General features: G+C 36.9%; 2 long non-coding RNA genes across 4 annotated transcripts in view; one reads left to right on the plus strand and one right to left on the minus strand.

Annotated features, from left to right (window-relative positions):
* Positions 1-3,837: 3,837 nt before the first annotated feature.
* LOC116167835 overlaps positions 3,838-16,813 on the minus strand; it is a 42,285-nt gene continuing 29,309 nt past the window's right edge. Inside the window, exons 1-5 of one of the 3 annotated variants that reach the window (XR_004144655.1) lie at positions 13,823-14,368; positions 10,185-10,308; positions 9,315-9,473; positions 4,933-5,180; positions 3,838-4,878 (exon numbers count right to left, since the gene is read on the minus strand). This is a non-coding gene — a long non-coding RNA (uncharacterized LOC116167835). Of the gene's footprint in view, positions 4,879-4,932; positions 5,181-9,314; positions 9,474-10,184; positions 10,309-13,822; positions 14,369-16,813 lie in introns of those variants that run through there. The other 2 variants (XR_004144656.1, XR_004144657.1) reach the window with 2 other exon arrangements.
* The window catches only part of LOC116167836, a 40,502-nt gene continuing 36,873 nt past the window's right edge, over positions 13,185-16,813 (plus strand). The window contains exon 1 of the long non-coding RNA XR_004144658.1: positions 13,185-13,486. This is a non-coding gene — a long non-coding RNA (uncharacterized LOC116167836). The remainder of the gene's footprint in view (positions 13,487-16,813) is intronic.

Consider the following 16,813-nt stretch of genomic DNA (forward strand, 5'->3'; position numbering starts at 1 on the left):
ATAATAATCACAGTATGCTGATCTGGTGGGACCGAGTCAACCCTTAAGATGTACTACTGTGAAAATGATGGATGTGACATCGAAGATCGTCGGTATTCTGTCTCTTGTTCGGATTTTTAGAAAGATATTTCATAAATCCAGATATTCCATAAGCAAAAGATATTAAAGGAGTATAAACGGTGCACTTGGAAACCTCTGTACTTTAAGGTGTGCTAGCACGACCTTCATAACTTTCTTCCGCATGAATTTTTTTCTCCAATTCCCAGATGCTGTTTAACAGAGCCGTCTTTAACAATTGGGGGCATTGGCGCAAAATGTGATGGGGCTTCCTTTTGGTTTTGGAGATACGGAATTCAGAAAAAAGACTCATTAAAAATCAATAATATGGATTCGACAAAAAAGTATATAACGTTCCTCTCGTCTTTGTATAATCGCTTATATTTTTAGCGCATTTTCCGAGAAGGTGGTGCGCTATGTACCATTTTCTCTGTCTGTCGTCCGAGCCTCTATTCCTACATTTTCAAGATATTAGTTGTTCTTTTGGGCATTTCGGTAGTTATAGTTCTGTCCTCAACCTAGAAAAAAATCTTATGAGTAATGTGCGCATGCGGCAGACTGCGCAATATCAACTTTCTCATTTTTCATATTTTTGTTGAAAATAGTTATTTACCTAACAAGTTCGGTAAGTTAATTTCCCCGCATGAGCACTTTGTTTGCAGCACGACCGTAGGGAGTGCTGCATTTAGTGCGAATGCGGGAAAATTCTTTCCGAAAGAGTTAGGTACAATATTTTTTGTAACGAATTACGTAAAAAAAGGTCAAAATTAATAAAGTTTTGTAAATTAGCTTTTTTTTAATCATGAGTTGGTAACACAATCATATGTTTGGTTGGTAACATAATTTTGTAACTACCCACTTTTAATAATGCACTGGGCACATTTAAAACTTCCACATCTTTGGTTAATACATATTTTGCCTTTGCAATGAGTGCTACTGGTCACGGCATTGCATCGTTTGCACTGAATATCTTGAGTTGCGTAAATACACTCGTTACATTTAAAATCCTTGGAAGCTTTGTGTGTGTTAATATGTGCTTTCTTAAACTGCATAGGCGAATAGTTGCAGAATATTACTGGTGAGATTTTAAGACGTTTTAACAATAAATTTTACTTTTTCTTGAGTTCCAATTCTGAAAAATAATTTGATTGCGTTATAAGTTCTTGTTTATATATTTACGTAAAACTTAGTGTACGTCTGTTTCCGATTAATCGCACTAAATAACCTCAACCAACGGTTTAATTGATTTTACAGCAGATGACAGTTAACCATTGACATGACGTTCGTTGACTTCAATAAGTACTACCAACCGAAGAACGCGCATAACCCCTTCTCTCCAGCGGAAACTAAAAAACACCGCGATGCGGGAAAGTCGTTTTCCCGTGCATCGAGGATGCTTGGAAACATTATCTTTCCATTCAATGAGTACAAAAAACAATTTTTCTTGATTCGGCATTAGTTTATTTCTATTCGAGGTGCTTACATACAAAATTTCATTTTTCCCATCTTAACAAATAAAAAAATTGGATACAAAGTTGGGGTAATTTTTTTATGCAACTGCATAGTTTCTTGAGGTTTAAAGAATATTTACTAACACAGAAAACCGAACATTCATATGTACAAACAACAAAAAATTATAAAAAAACCTTCTTTTCAGGTGTGGGCAGTTTGTGGGCTGTAATTTTTTGGCCCGTTAGTTTACTCAGCTGAAAAACAATGGCGACCTTTCTTATATCCTTACCCATTTTCAAAATGATCGGACGTTTCTACACAAAGTTATCGTGCATACGGGCAACAAAACGGACAGACAGACAGCAATACAAAATTATGAACGGTCACGAGGATCGTTAATAAGTAATAAGTAATAACAAAGAATCAACGAACTCGTTAACGATAAATAAAATATGGATACGTGCGCATGCAAGATGCAAGTTTAAAAATGTAGTTACAGATGCTAAAGTAAATCGATTACAAATTGTAATCAGTAATTAAATACAAATTTTGTAAAGTAGTAGTAGTAGGTACTTTTTGGAGTAATCATTCCAACTCTGCTTGTATGTATAGTGCTTGATTATGACGATATGAAATAGGAATACGATATGGGAAGAATATTTAAACCCGATTACCGATCATGTTTTGTATTTTCCCGCTTCGATAACTGATGCCGATCGTTTCGTGACAATAATGAATGTAGTTTCTAAGATGGGCAAATTGAGCTACTCTCAACTAGGTGGCAGCATATACCGGTACATCTTTTTACAATCATCAAGAATTGGCGCGAACCGGTTGGCTTACTATCTGTATTATACTATGATTATATTAAAGGAGCTTTCGTGAACGCTCCATTTTGGACGTTGCTATAAAATTAACGCTCAATTCAAATTTGCATGTTTATACTCGTAATTACCAAAGTATCGTTAATTGAATTAAGTTATACATGAAAATTATACACTCTATATTTGTGGCCAAATGGCCATCAGGGAGTAATAAATCAGTTAATCTCATCTAATATTTACAATTCGTCCATATACTAAATGCACGCAAGAGAGAAATGCTAGGAGTTGGTTTCATACATCGCTAAAGGTGAAATACACACTTCAAAACAGAAAACAAGGTTTTTGTTAAAATATCGAATGATGGAAGCATACCTACACGTGTGGTTAACTACAGCTATACCTATCGTAAATATCAGGACATAATAATAAGAGGAGGTAAAATTAAACTTGAATATCAAAATTGTGCTAGATTTTTAAGAACTTGAATGTACACTGGATACCGCAAGCACGTCGGAATTATCTGATCAGGGTTATTGATTTCCGTTAGATGGCGCTTCGGTGTAGTGTACCTATAGATTATAACTCGTTTCTCAAAAAATTTAAATGGAACAGTATGTTACGTTTGCGGGAACGCTTCCTTTACAGAAATTCAAATTGGTTTTGTGTCGTCCCAAATTGAAGTTGAAAAGGTAGGTAGGTAGGTATAGTTTAAACAATTGTTGTAATTCATTTCTTCAGATAGAGTATCTATAGCTTTGAATATAAAATGTTCAATATTTAGTTGTATGAAAACATTGGAATTGTTAAGCTTTCTCAAAAAATGTTATGGGGAAACCTAACAACTATGAGTTTTGATTGGTTTAAAAGTCTACTTTTAATGCATATAAAATGTAGCCTAAGGGTTGTTCCTAGGATGAGCGCTACAAAGTTTCCTCTACCATCCTTCCAGTAAAAGCAATTTATTACTTATGAAGCATTAATCTGTTGTAATCAATAATCAACTATCAACTACGATACTGTTTGACAGCATTTTGTTTCCAGATTACTTTGTTTTCGCGATTCAACAAATGCAGATTAAAGAATGTCAAGAAACCGCTATTTGATTAGGTCTTTATTCATTTATTTATTTATTGTCCTTCTCTTGTCAGATAGTGTCTCATGGATGTAGGCATCTTTATACTTTCTAATGCTATACAGTGCGTTCGAGATAAGAGGATCACTTCAATAGGCATCTCTTTATTTGGCGAGATACAAAAAATGTGTCAAATACAATGTTATATCTAACGTTACGAACTATCTGATCGCATATTCAAACTTCCGGCATTAGGAACTTTCGGTTTAACCGGAAATTGATACTTTTGCTTTTCATAAATTTTCTAAATATTGAATCACGAGTTTCTCCATTTTTGACAATTTGAGAATTGATTGCTCTTTTCAAATATCGTAAAAAACATAGGTATTGCATTTGAAAAACAAAAGTTGCATCAATTTCCGTTTTTTTTTCCGGTTAAGCCGAAAGTGCTACCGGAAGTTTAAATATTCGATCAGATAGATCGTAATGTCACATATACAATTATAAATGACACATTTTTCGTATCTTGCCAAATAAAAGAGATCTTGAGGTTACCCTCTTATCTTGAACGCACTGTATAGGTAACAATAAAAAAAGTCCGACTTAAATTTTTTGGAGATACAGTCAAAAATCACTCTAAACCGCGATACCGGATCTAAATTAATACTCTAGTCACGCTCTTGGAAACACCGGTGTATTGATTGTTAAACGATATCTGGTAAGTTTTTCGAAATCTATGAAGTAGGAAAAATTTGGTAGAATTTTTTGTGACTACAATTTCTCCTCTTATTTTACAAGTTTAAAAAATTTTAAAAGTTTAACAAAAAAAATACGTAGGAGCATTTTCCCCTCGGTTTTCCCTGTTTTAGAATTCGTGTGCCGCTCCTTAGTGGTTGCCGTATAACTTCAAGCATGCTCGTTTACTCCCGTTTATTTAAAAAATGTTTCACTCCAAAGATTTACGACCCGCTAGGATAATTTGAGCGCCACATCATTCTCATTTGGTCACCCCGTACTTTCCGCCATTTTGTAGGTTCTAGAATGTCATATAGATTAGGTATGTTTCCCTTAAACTTAATGTGTATGACGCCCTTTAGATACCACGTCACAGTACATAATTTGCAAATTGATACCACCACTAATTAATTATGTTATTATATACAAATTGTGATTTGGTACGTTGCAATGTTCGTTGTCCTAGCCTAAAACCGGACGAGACATTATTGCATTATGTTCCAAAAGATAGAATATAGCGATATAACTACATACAATAACTTTGGGTGGTATTAAAAAATCAATACCGACAGTAGGTACAGTATATCTAGCTACTAATGCATTAGTAAAATGTTATGCAACTACCTAACTATACAATAAAAAAGTACAGTAAGTTAAACGTGTCTAGATTGTTGATCTTGAACGTCTCCACTACTGATGAGCAGGTGTTCTGCAAGAAGGAGGGTAGTAAGCGTGTTCCTGCAAATTTAAAAAGATATAAATAGAGGTAGTACCTTGCTAAACGTTACTTACCCAACCCTATAAGAAAATACTTCTCCATTCATGTTTAGTAGGTAGGTAGGTATTGTTTACAAGAGGAACAAATCTCTTTTGTATAATATTCAATGGAACCATAACGGCCATGATGAAAAAGGCGGCCAAACATAATCTCTTGACAGCTTCTGTACCTCCATCATGTGCGTATGTCAGGATTTTAGGGAGGGCTATGACGTCACAATGAGCAGTAGCAGCCCCCATTGCTTTTAGTCTCTCCCACGTTTCTAAAAGTGTGAAAGTTAATTACAATTGGTCAATTAAATTGTACAATTGTATTGTAATTGTAAAAATGCTTTTATTAGAAGAAATTGTGTTGAAAGGTTAAAAAGAACCTATTAACTTGTCAATAGTTGATCCGTTGAAATCGTACATCCCTCATTAACATAAGAATAAAAATAAATTATAAATGATATGCCTCGTCTGCATTTCGTTTCGACGTTTGTGCCAATATATTGTACCACTTTGTACCAAAAAGGTAACTCAATCAGACAAATTGTGCTTGCTTTAAAGAATGTTTGGTTCAGAATTTATATCAAATTTTTCATATCCCCGAGCATATCCCGCATTTGCTTATTGGTGAAAGTTAGTTAATTTAAGGTGCATAATAAACTTGATCTTTCCTCACACGTGCATGCCTTCTTAAAATTTCCATGATAATTTTAGGTGCATAGTTTTCTGCTGGTGTGTAAATAAGCACCTTAGGTACCCACCTAGGTATATTTACTTAATTTTGGATGTTATCAACTTTATTTATTGTTCTCAGCAAGTTACAAGGACGCACATATGGCATAGTAATTACTGTAGTGATAATAAGGCCATTGTCTTTAATGCATTAACCGAACACATTTCCTAAGAAAATGCAGAATGGTCCTCTATTTTCAGACAATTACAAATTTATTGCAAATTTCTAATTTTCTGTTTCTTAAGTACAGCAACCCTATATTTCAACATTATAGAAGGCGATTGCGATATTAAAGATGGGTAGCGGTACCTATCTTTTTCTTATCTTCTTAAACGCATATTTGCGCCCAATATTGAGCATAGGTCTCCTTCTTTTTCTTGCATCTGTCTCTGTCTTTGTTAGATGCCTTCCAGTTCAGTCCTGCACGGTTTTCACGTCATCATATCAGCGCATGTTTGGTCCACCTCTTCTCCTTTTCCCCATCCAGGGTCTCCATGTTATCATTTTTCCGTTCCAGCGGTTGCCTTTTATTCTTGCAATGTGACCAGCATGAACCCATTTTAATTGTGTTATGGTCCTACCGGTTTTTTTGCTTTATCCATTTGTTTCGCTGTTGTTTTCCAGTGTTATGCTCAGCATGGACCTATTATCATTTGTCTTGTACTCCATTAATACCTCGCAGTACATACCTATACATATGTGTGGAAATCTTTGTTCTTAGTTTTTGAGGAATTTTCTTATTTTTTTATTATGTGAGTGTCCTGAACGTCACCCATCCGAATCCTCGTCTTCTGTTGATTTCGACTGTAGGAGTAGGTACCTATATAAAGTGGAAAATTTGAAATTTGATATTTCAGCTCTATTAAGAAACTTTCAATATCAAAATGACAGAATGCGCCAGTCAACTGACCCGAAGTTTAAAAGTAACGTTTCTGTAAAGGAAGTTTTATGTTGTTTTTAAAATTGCAAGATACCTTTCATGTAATCACTAATCAGATTCACCTAAAAATGCAACAAAAATAAATGTTGTAAGGATTCACTTGCACGATATCAGGAGATCTACAAAGTTGGCCAGCAGAGAATGCCGGTGTCGGAACACTCGATGCCAGTCTACAATCGTATGGTTTAATCATCGACATAAATAAATGGACTGCGCGTGCCAATGCTAAGCACGGATACTGCAGGTGAGAAAGAAGCGAAAATTAAGAGGGCAAGCTGTCTCTTACGGTTCCGCATCTGATTGGTTCTTTCAATTTAATTTGAATGCGGTCAACAGAAGCCACATAGAGCGACCTTGCCCTCTTAGTTTTCCCTTCTCTCTCACCTACAGCATTCTACATCCTTGGTCCAGGCGACGTTGGTGATGAATTTCATTATATGACTTGTCACTTCGCCTCGCGCTATAACACGATTCATATACTATCAGCATACACTATTTGATCCACCATTCATCGATATCTTTAACCGCAGTCTATGGGCTGCGCAGTCAAGTCTATTATCCTATGTAGTATAGAAATGCCCCTTTGATTTTTCTCGTCCTTCGCTTGGTCCTCCGAAAACTCACCAGAATCCTGAGCAGTTAGCCAGTTACCCTGCAATTATATGTCGGGCTGTTTCTTGCATGGGATATGAGATTACATAGACCTTAATTCGAGGAACTTAATTTCCCGCTCGAATGGAACCATCACTCCACCCAAAACAATGGCAGCACGGGCTAATAGTCTAACTACGAGAGACACTTTGTTTTTACTTACGCCGGTTCTGTCCACCGCACTAACGACCTCTTTTTTTTACCCCATTTGCACGAACTAAGTCTTTACCTCTCCCGACCCCAATAATATCGGAGGATTGTGTTCTACGATAACCCTCTCCCTTTTTAGTCTTAAATGCGTATGGTCTTGTCATATGGAGATCTTACTGCGCTATGCCAGCCTGTAAGGTAACTGTTAACTATAAATTGTAGATGTCGCCACACTGGCGCTTTTTCTATCGATTCTATTCTGACCTCCGTTGGCTCCGTTGGTAATTGAGTTAACGGCGGCGGCGTCCAGATATTTAATGGTTGCCATCACCCTCATCAACCGCGTTCTCCAAGGGCGTCTGTCCTAGTCCACCAATTCTCCTAACTCGTCCCGGTCCCTTGTCCCTGGTTTTTTCGGAATCCGTATTGTGCCTTAGCAGTCTCTCAAGACACTTCCGAACATGCTTGATAAGCGTAATCGTTCTACTTGCCCCGGCCTCTTTTTTTCAGTTCAAGACTGCATTTTCTAGCCCTGGCAGTCCTGCTCAAGAATCATGTTGAATGCCGTCTTAAAAACTAAGGTCTCAGCTGTACAAGTTTAATGAAGAATTGCGGAAGCAGAGCGGCGGGATTAGTAGCCTTCTTCGAAATCTTCTTTGTCGCTGTGATCATCTCTTCTGCCGTGGGCGTAGGAGCGCTGCACTCGGTCGCGCCTGTCCGTTTCTGGACTGCACGAGTTACTGTGGTGAAAATACAGTACTTATATCTATTTTGCCAACCACATTTCGACTGTACAGCATTCCCCACGAGTCGTTCCCAGTACTTTGCACAACGCTGTTCAACATACGATTCTTACTGTCATTCGCCACTCGCACTGTCACACACCTCGTTCGAAGGACCGCCACTTTATCGTTGACCGAATCCGGTGGAGCAATCGTTGCGTTGCCGATTGCTATTCGAGGGGTTGGGGGTTCGAATCCTGCTCCTGACTGCTCTGTCGAGGGTTTTATCAGAGGGTTTTCCTCAGACGTACACGTATGTAGCTTCGCATAATGCTAGTATGTTGAAACCTACGATGCGAATGCTGGAGCAGTAGACTTCCGTCTCATTATCCTAACTCCGTTCCTTCCGTTCTCATGCTTAACTTTACCCATTCTTACATTCCCGTTGCCTGCTCATAAAGTCCGCCTCCGGTATCTCTCGGGGATCGGAGGAATGAAACATGTTGACCTTTTCCTTTTTCCTTATCGTTCTAATAAGTGGCTGTTTTTGACGACCATTTTCGGTATGGTTATATCGCTCCCTAGTGCCGTCTCCTGTTTTCCGGCAGTCATAAGAATATTTACTTTAGGCTCTCTTCGCGTTCCCCCTTCTAGTGCCGTACCGGCCGAGCCTCAGCGTTGCTCTTTGTCTTTTCAAACGTCAGCGTTATGCACTTGTTAATTAACCGGCACAAGCTCGGGCACCACCATAAGGTCCTCCGTAGATACGCATCTCTCTCTGCCGTTGTCGAATAGGCCTCCCCGGTCTCTTGCCACAATCAGTTTTTTTCTAAGGGTCTCGATCTGACCGTAAGTTGGGAAATATCCAACTGCCAACGACCACGCCACATTGTCACCATTGTCAGAGATTACCAAAACGTCTTTACATTACGAACTGCCACTTCCTTTCAACCAAAGGTTTATGTGCGTCACCAATAGGTGATTATTATTTATTAGATGATGATATATACCAAGAATTGACAACATTCATGGCGCAATCAATTGTATCGATCTTTAAGAAATAAGCTGGAAAAGCTGGAAGTGGAAACACAAAGAAACAGGCCTATTGATTTAGGAGTTACAAGAAAAGGTTATTTGGGTAAAATTTGATCATTTTTGCGATTAGGTAGTTAGGAGAATAATTTTTGTTACTCGTCCAGAAAATGAAACCTACCTGCTAACTGAATACAAATAGTAAATATCGGCTCGGTATCTTCATTGCTCCTGACGATCAATTACATTTGTTATAAGTTCTCCTCATACCTATATCTTCTATTCATTTCTCCGTCATGGATATCCCGGAAGTGACATTCTTCCCGAAATGCAGAAGATGCTGAAACATAACTTACATTACTCGCTCGGGTCTACCGAAAAAGGAGCAAACTATTAATTTCGGTTAAATAATCAAATTTTTCCCATCCGAAGCCTGTGTTAAAAGTTATTTGTTAAAAATTAGCGTTATGCAGCATGATCAATATAGGGTTGAGATGTGGATGAGGTGAAAGTAAAAATGCCTAACCATCATGGAGGATCCCACCACAATAAATAGCTTTTCATCCTACACTAGACTTTTTGCAATGTCCTATCAGTCCAACAAGTTCTTTTTGATGCCCTTAATTCTAGTTTACCAAGTCGAACTATTTAAAAAAATTTGATACTTGAAAGGACCAAGATATTTTGTCTATTTCAATCAATAAACCGGATGTCCCAAATATGGATGTTACGTTTCCAGAACTTTCAGAATTTACGTATCTTCGTTAATGTGTTTCTAGGCAATAATTCCATATACAAATAAGTCACAAACGCTCTTTTCTAGGTATTTCCATTTCCTATTTTCAACAGTGTTTCCAAAATTTGTCCCCCAAGATCACGAGCATTATTCTGAAATCGACGAAATGTGATATTTAGAGCTTGCACAAGAGAATAACGACTCCAAACTTAGTATACTACATTTTTTCTATTTTTGAAATACAGCCAAAAATACTTCTCTTTGATCCAATGTAAGCACCTAATGGTATTTTAAAAATAAAGAAAACATACTAACCTTACAATTCCAATTTTATCCTGCGCCAGAAAATTCACAGTTTGCTTTCTTCAAAGACGTGAACTATAGAAATAGTAGGCGACAGACCATAAACACCCTTGCTAAGTTAATGTTTGTAGTTATTCTGCGAAATATACCAAAATTTCATGAAAATTATTATAACTAACATATTGTTTTACTCCTTTATTAGATAGAGTATTTCAAGTGAAACCTACAGTTAACCATGCCCTCACCCTCATCCAGTGTTGGGCTATATTTCTGAGTCACCAAAATTTTTTTGGTTACAGAAACCCATGCTCTGAGAGTCAGTGACCGCATGTAAAAAAAATTTGGTGATAGAGGAGATCAAGATAAGCACGTTTTCCAAATAAACCGAGGATCCAACGTGTTTCGTTTGGGAGCCACCCCCCAAGGAAGTGGTGAAGTTTGGATTTCTTGTTTAATTTTTTTCTCAGCAACCATAAGAGTTACAAAGATGGGTGCCACGTCTTTGAATAGGTTTTCGGGTATGCCCTATCCGATTTTGAAATTTTTTTTCATAATTCTTACTACGACAGGGCGCACCCCTATTTGGAGGGTGCGAAAAAAATTCTGATTTTGACGAAATTTGGTATTTGGAGGTTTTTAAACATCAAAATCACGAATCAGGAACTAGTTTTTGAAAATTCCAAAAAAAACGTTCCACTGCAATTCTTGGCCGGACAACGAAAATGGAGAGAATTCCACGAAATTTGTTGTGTACATACTTGATGAGTTAAGGAACAAAATTGACGTACAGTTTTTTTTAAATAACTCTTCAAACAAGAGTTATACTCATTTGAAGATTGGACCTTCGGGTTACAAAGTGTTCCCCGCCTACCAGTGAGTGATCTAATTAACAAGTAGTTAATTGAAAATGTCGCAAATGGCCAAAAAATAACGATTTAAGTCGATGTTTTTGAAAAAGAAATGCCTGCGGCTCCGGCTCATGTAATCCTGATAGCAGTGAGCCCCAAATCTTTTGTATCCTCCATCGTGACTGTGACTGCTATTCCCGTGTTTATCTACAAGAAGCTTGGATGCTAACATCGAAGTGAAACAGACATATAAAGACGCCAACGTGATCATCGTCAAGGCCCCCATATCCAAAGTCACGGAATTCGGTAGCGTCATCATTACTGCTGAAGATGTAGACATACCTACTTATTTTGTTTACAGCATTAGTACGTCCACAAATCATTAGAAAATCGATCCATATCAATACCAACATGATGTGAATCTTGCTGGCTTTCATGAGAGAAGAAAATTGTGAATTACATTGGGTGGAGGAAGGGCAGAGCGGCAGGGGGGTGAAGAAGTTAAAAGCTGGCGATTGTAACCAGGAACCACATACATCATCATAATTCTGGTATAACAGAAATAAGGTACAATTCTGCATTTTTTAGCGAATTTTGGGATTACATGACGACACACTTTGTATAAAGAAGTTAAGCTGATCAAAATGAACAAAAAAATACCAATTGATGTGTCCTTTCTGTAATCCGCTTCTATTTTTGTATTCGAATGTATTCCATTTTGGGGGAATAGCTTCTGTGTACGGTCCTGGCCTGGACGTGTAATTGTATGTGAAAGTTTAGAAGCACCAACTTACCGCGACATAAGGCAAAATTGTGGGATCAACGTGATCGTCCGGCACGTTCAGATCCCCTATTATTCAGAACATGAAAACTTCTGATCTTGAGGCTTTTATGCAGTAGAGGTTTCTGGCAGAACTGCAGTACCATTCTGGCAAATTCCTTTTATAGAAATGGGGTTGGTGAAAAGAAAGGGATTCTGGTGGTAAGACAGGTTAGCAGCCATTTTGGGGCATATTTTCTTAAGTTGAAGCTGGAATTAAATCGTGGTAGGTAACCGAAGATATTACCCGTTAGACCATGCGAGGATCGCGCTGCGTGGTCAAAAAGGTTAAGTAAATAAATTGCCGTGTGGTGAATCAGACAAAAAAGGAAACCGCTGCAAAACAGTAAAACCGACCATATCGGTGAGTTATCGCATTTTATTTGCATTTGTATGTTCAACTTATTATTGTGCCTTAAAGGGTAAAAAAGAACTAAACTGCTAAACTGGGCTGTTTTGAATTTTGATGCAATTTTTCATTATACTGTTTTTTAATCACATATGTTTGAAAATTTACAAAACAATTGCAATATTATTAATTTTATTCTTTGTTAGTATATGTATGTGTATGTATGAATGTATATTTCTCTATTTCTGATGATAGTTTGTGTTAACAGTTGGAGTTGGATCAAAGTTAACAGGTCTGATGGTAGAAATCAAATGACTAATCTGGAGCCGAGTCTGGAGCTTAAGCAGAATGTAATGTACCAATGTAAATATCAATACAATTTTCCAAAAATAGTGATCTGTTTGCGTTGATCTAGTAAGCTTTTATCCTAGTAACTCTTTAAATCGCGTCAGTTATATTTGACGGAAGTAAAATAAACCATCAGAATAACAGCAAAACAAAACTATACTCCTACCGGACATAAGTATAACAAACACAGGGGCGTAATAAAAAATACAATAAAACAAATCAGAAATCAGGTTGGTTATTCCGAAACAAGGCATCACTAGAGGCATCCCTATACTTCGATTTGCCCAACCGGAGTACAAACTTATAAAGCAGGATGGCTTTCCTCCAAAGAATTAACTTTGTGAGGTATTTCTTTCTATGGGATTCTAGATAGGATGCAGATAATTGAAATACAATTTTCTGTGACAAGTTGGTATGTGTACTAGTGTGTACGAGTCCTTTCTGAATAAAAGAGCATGTTTCACTAGACTGTATATGCTTCTATTCAAAGTACACATACACAATCCCGTTTTAAACAAAAAAAAATTGTCACATTTTAAAATATAATTTACAAGCCATAAAAATATAAAAAGCAAACCTGTATAAATGTAACTGAAGTAAAGTCAGTAAGTTGGTAACTTTACACCCCACAATCGCCGACTGTAATTTTAAACTGCAAGATTTTTGAGCAGGGGTAGAAGAATTAGGCCCCTTGGGGTGTCGGCGTGCTAAAGTTTATGAGGCAATATTAACTGTCTCCAATAATAATTTATGTTAATGGCTCCGGTCGGCTACGAGAGCGAGCAGGGAGAACGCGCGACAGTTGCTATTGTAGCATAGCGAAGAGTGGAGGTGTTAGTGAGTTAATGTTAAGTAATTAGCAATATTTTCTGATAACATCGGAAATGACTGGTGCAGTGGTGTTGATTATTTGCTTAAAGTATGCCGATCTTTAATTAATCCGACTTCGGTACGTATAACTAATCTATGCCCAATTTGGCTTTTTATTTTATTTTTAAAATTAATTTTATACCTACTTAGTTATTTCTGTCTATTTATACACCAGTTTTTGTTAATATAAAATAGGTACTTAGATAGTTTGGAAGGTTACAGATTCCACATAAGTTCAAAAATGTTCCCTAGCAACTTTTATTTTTAAAAATGCATAAATTAAACTTAGCGTAATTTATAAGGTAAAATGTTAATTATTTGGCTGCACCACGAAATTGAAATTCAAATTGAAATTGTCACCTGCACATTACGTTACATCGTTAATTAGTATAGGTATAACGAACTTTATACTGACCTGGAATCATCCGTCCACAATTAGCGTAAGCAGTTGTTAAATTTTGCATTGTATTTTGTTAATTGCACTAAAAATGTTACTAAATAAAATCGATCATCTACCCTTGGCGCCATTTTTATGCACGCATCCGTTAAGGACAAGCGCGTTTGATACAAAATTGACGCATGCGTTACATTTGATTTTCTAATCAATAAGGTAGCTACTTATGAAAGGCATTATTAAATCTAATCTTCTTAAGTTTAAGCACTACTTCAAGCTTCCCAGTTGAAGTCTCATAACAATTAGTCACGTATTTATTGAATTTACTTCTAATGGTTCTCATAGCGCTGTTTATTGGGTAGGTATAAAAAAATGACAATAAAATTATAAAATGCCCAATGTATGTATCAACATCTTAAAATAACACATTCCATTAAAACTCCAGCACAAAAACAAATGACGTCAGGTCTGTAACACGTCCTTGAAGATCCACCATTACCTCCTGTTATGTTAAATTCAATTAAACTTAAAATAGATCGTTATCACACAGTACTGATTACTTAATTCCAACGAATTAACAATAAATTATTACCTACTCATACTGCCAATAACCTGCTCTAATTTTGGTTAAATTTACTACCGATAGTAGGTGTAAACTGTGCGCACCAATTTGCAAATTGTTATTAGTTTTACTGTCAGCCCCAACCGCTTTAGTCATGTCATTTATACGCTTTTACTACCAGACTATGTATAAAAATATATTTTATGCCCCCGCATTACCCTAAACTTGTTTTATTTCGTGGGACTTTTCGCGTGTTTAATTAATTAGATCTCATCGCCGAAAGTTTACACGTTAAATGTATAGCACATGTATACGAGATCAAATTAAATTACTGGAATGTACACCATAAATCCTAAAATATTCCTAAGGTTGTTAATGTTAACGTTAATAAATTATGTCCCAAACCCCATGTCGTTGTGATATAATTTATTAGGAAAATTAACATAGTAAGTTGCTAAACTATCTTCGTCTATGAGTTATTGCCAAAATCTACTATTTACACCGAGGAAATAAAAAAGGTACACCTACATTCTGGGGTAGCTTCATTACGTGAAGCTCTTAGGACTTCGTCCTCTACTCATTTTTAGTGGGACTAATAAATCAATCAATTTTATACGACCATGTGACAACTTTCTAATTCTCAACCGTCAAAAATATATTTACGAAAACGTTAGGAACGGTTTCTCTCTAAAAAGTAAACGACTAGGTAGGTAAACTTGTAGTAGGTAATAACGATATCCATATAATGGAATATTCTTGTCAGACGACATTTTCTTTGAACAGCTCACTAAATAAAACGAATGTGTGTCCTAATTTTTTTTTAGGTGGGTTCGATCATATTTATGTCTACGTGAATTAACATTATGGGCATGGCAACAGAAATAAATGACCACATGTATATATTGGATAGTTATCCTGTATGCTCTGATGTACTATTTTATTCCCACAGATGTAAAGGACTCTAAAAAAAGGGTGGGTGCTACCTTTTTTCACAGTTTAACGGAAAGCCTTTTTAGCTTCCCAGCTAGGTGGCTATTGCGATCACCGATTTTCGGACATGTTAAAATTTCATCAAATGTGGACGTTTTAGATCAGTTTAAGGCAACTTTTAAAGAATAAAACTTTTGCCCTCTGTATGTACCTACTGTGTGTCCTATATTGTTCATGAGACTGTATCTCAGCTGTTTTTGAAGATAGAGACTTTACGGTTTTCGGTGTCCCGCGCCACTTACATTTTTTTCTATCTTACATGGATAGAAAGATATCTCAGAAACTGTATCTGTATCTCAGAAACGAACGTAGCTAGATTGATTCTGTTTGTGGTATTAAAAGTTTTACAAAAAAGTGGCACAAGGAGGCAAAAAGCGCAAGTCTCTATCTTTAAAAACAGCCGAGATACACTGCAGTTTCAACCAAAATAGGACACACGATGCATACGTACGTATGTTGACAATTTCCCGAGATAACGGTCAAACGGCCGGATCTTTGAAAAAAAGATTTGGAAAGCCGCCGCAACGGTACCAAAAGTACTTGCCGTTTGATTAGCTTTGGAGAATTATCTTTATTATTATTATCTACATCAAAACGTGTCAGATGGCTGCAGTCGGAGGCGGCCGCCATGTTTGACAGGAAGCCGGGTGGCTCGCACTTTGTTGATCGATGATGGCCGTTTTTAACTCTTGAATTTTTCGGATATACTTTACGCTTCAAATAACTCCAAGAAAGAAGTCTAATGGGTTCAAACCGCATGATCCTGGGGGCCAGTTGACATAAATTTTCGGAAGATAATGCTTCCGCGGAATTCTCACGCAAAACCGGACCGGACGAGCATGCATTTTGGACATTATATCCACCACAGACCCTGTGGTACCGTATTTCTGCACAATTCTGCCAATTGTGGTTTCCACAAGCCGGTTATCTTGACCGAAATAATCACGTAACGCACAACACGTTTTTTAACGCTTATTTTCGTAAAACGTTTCCACAATTTTAACGTCAAAGCGAGCGTCAAAGTTTATAGAAACCACTGCCGAAAAAGAAGCAAAAGAGCTTGATGCGAGTAAGCCTGGTTAACATTTAAAATGTGTACACTCGACTTTTCACAATAGGTAACTTGGAGTAGAGCTTTGCCGGCTAGTTTTATGACAACTGTGAATTATTATCTGGTGGGGCATTTTCTTTATTTTCTCTATCAGGAATACTGCAATTTGATCAATTATTTTCAGTTTTGTTAGTTGTGACTCTTGAATGGCCGTTCATTTGTACTTCCAAACACCTCCAAGCCTTTCAAATTCCTTTTTCAGTTCCTGTACCTCTGCTCCAGCCATCCTTCATAATTGCTTTTTATGCTCCATCAACCCACCAAATCGTGGAGCTCCATCAAGTCTTTCCAGTTCAGTGCCTTCTTTCTGTTAAAAACTTGTCTCTTCATAAAATCAGATGTAGTCAGG

This window comes from Photinus pyralis, unplaced genomic scaffold, assembly GCF_008802855.1.
Source record: "Photinus pyralis isolate 1611_PpyrPB1 unplaced genomic scaffold, Ppyr1.3 Ppyr1.4_LG4, whole genome shotgun sequence".
Lineage (NCBI taxonomy): Eukaryota > Metazoa > Arthropoda > Insecta > Coleoptera > Lampyridae > Photinus > Photinus pyralis.